The sequence below is a fragment of the Schistocerca gregaria genome, unplaced genomic scaffold, assembly GCF_023897955.1.
Source record: "Schistocerca gregaria isolate iqSchGreg1 unplaced genomic scaffold, iqSchGreg1.2 ptg000454l, whole genome shotgun sequence".
In the NCBI taxonomy this organism is placed as follows: domain Eukaryota; kingdom Metazoa; phylum Arthropoda; class Insecta; order Orthoptera; family Acrididae; genus Schistocerca; species Schistocerca gregaria.
Window position 1 is genome coordinate 1264256 of NW_026061873.1, and position 2540 is coordinate 1266795.

The window sequence follows — 2540 nt, forward strand, 5'->3', positions numbered from 1 at the left end:
GATTCACAGGAAAAAATTTGTAAAGTTTGGAAGGTAGGAGCCGAGATACTGGCAGAAGTAAAGCTGTGAGGACCGGGCGTAAGTCATGCTATGGTAGCTCAGATGGTAGAGCACTTGCCCACAAAAGGCAAAGTTTCTGAGTTCTAGTCTCGGTAGGGCACACAGTTTTAATCTGCCAGGATGTTTCATATCAATGCACACTCCGCTGCAGAGTGAAAATCTCATTCAGGAAACCAACAAAGTGATTGTATTGTGAGGGGGCTTCGTGCAGCTTATGTCCCATAAAGCACTTAGGATTATGGATGAAATGGGGTGACTGTTGCTTTGTAGTAACCATACCAACACAGTGTAATAGAGTGAGAGGAGCTTGCTGGAGCTTCTTTCAGAAATAATTCACATAGGGTTTTGGATGAAGTGTGATGATTGTGGCTATGTAGTAACTATACCAACAGGATGATAGTATTGTGAGTGGAGTTTTCTGAAGCTCCTTTCAGAAATAATTCACATAGGACTATGAATGAAATGCAATGATTGTGGCTTTTTAGTAACTGTACCAAAACTCGTGGTATTGGTCGGAAAGCTTTTTACAGTTTCTTTTGGAAATAGTTCACATAGGACTACGAATGAGATGAGATGATTGTGGCTCATTAGTAATTATACTGGAAAAGTGATAGTATTGTGAGGGGAGCTTCCTGCGGCTTCTTTCAGGAATAAATCACATAGGCTTATGGATGAAATGCTAGGATTGTGGCTTTGTAATAGCTATACCAACAGATTGATACTTGAGTGAGAGGAGCTTGCTGCACCTTCTTTCAGAAATAATACACATATGGTTATGGATTAAATGCAATGGTTGTATGTCTTCAGTAACTATAACAACAAAGTGATAGTATTGTGAGGGAATCTTCCAGCAGCTTCTTTAAGAAATAAATCTCATAGTGTTATGGGTGAGGTGCCATGTATGTGGTTTTGTTGTAGCTATAGCAACAAAATGATTCTACAGTGAGAGTACCTTTGTGCAGCGTCTTTCAGAAATAATTCACATAGGGTTATGCATAAAATGCGATGGATATGACTTTGTAGTTACTATACCGACAAGGTGATAGTATTGTGAGCTTTCTGCAGCTTCTTTCAGAAATAATTCACATACCATTATGAGTGAAGTGCAATGATTGTCACTTTTTAATAACTATACCAACACTTTGGTTCTAGAGTGAATGGAACTTTTTGCAGATTCTTTCAGAAATATTTCACAGCATGCTATGAATCAAATGGAATAATTGTGGCTTTGTAGTAACTACACCATCAAGGTTTATAGTATTTTGAGGGGAGCGTTCTGTGGCTTCTTTCAGAAATAATTCACATGATGTTACAAATTAAATGCAATGATTGTTGCTTTGTAGTAGCTATATGAACAGATTGATTGTTAAGGAAGAGCATCTTACTGCAGATTCTTTCAGAAATAATTCACATAGTGTTATGAATGAAATGTGATGATTCTGGCTTTATGGTAACTACACCAAGAAAGTGATTGTAGTGTGAGAGGAGCTTTCTGCAGCTTCATCCAGAAATAATTCACATAGTGTTATGGCTGAAATGAGACTACTGTGGCTTTGTAGCAACTAACTGTGAAAGTGATTGTAGTGTGAGAGGAGCTTTCTGGAGCTTCTTCCAGAAATAATTATCATAGTGTTAAAGATGAAATGCCATGATTGTGGCTTTTTTGTAACTATACCAACAAAGGGATAGTAATTTGAGAGGAGCTTTTGTCAGCTTCTTTCAGATATAATCTTCATAGGGTTATCGATAAAATGCAATGCTTGTTGCCTGTTGTGGACCTTTCCTACAAGAGAGTGCAAGAATTCAAATACCTAGGGGCACTTTCCACTGTGAACTCGTCATGTGATGCAGAGATCAATGCCAGAATACAAGCAGGAAACCGATCTTTCCACAGCCTAGCACAACTGCTTTGGTAGAAATATCTCTCCAGACAGTTCAAGATTCAACCGTACAAAACCTTTATCCAGCCTCTTGTTCTATATGGCTGTGAGATATGGAGTATCCGGAAACAGGGCTTCCATAAGCTCCTTGTTTTTGAGAGAAAAGTGCTTCGGAAGATTTTTGGTACAGTTCTGGATGCAGATACTGGGGAATGGAGGATCAGATACAATGAAGCGCTTGAGGAACTATACCAGTGGCCCAACATAGCAGGTACCCTCAAAGCCAAACAAATGCAGTGGGCCGACATTGTAGCTTGGATGGAGGATCACAGATGGCCTGGATTTCACACCTACAGGAAAGAGACTTCCAGGGAGACCCAAGAACCATTGGAGTGGTGGATCCCTTGAAGATTTAATCCAAGTGTCAATAGATGTGGACGAATGGCAGATAGCAGCATTGGACAGAATACAGTGGAGGAGGTAACTTGTAGATGTGTGTGGTCTACTGGGCCTGATCACGTAGTAGTAGTAGTAGTAGTAGTAGTATTGCTTTGTGTAAAATTTCAAACAATGTGACAGTACAGAGAGAGGTGCTTTTGC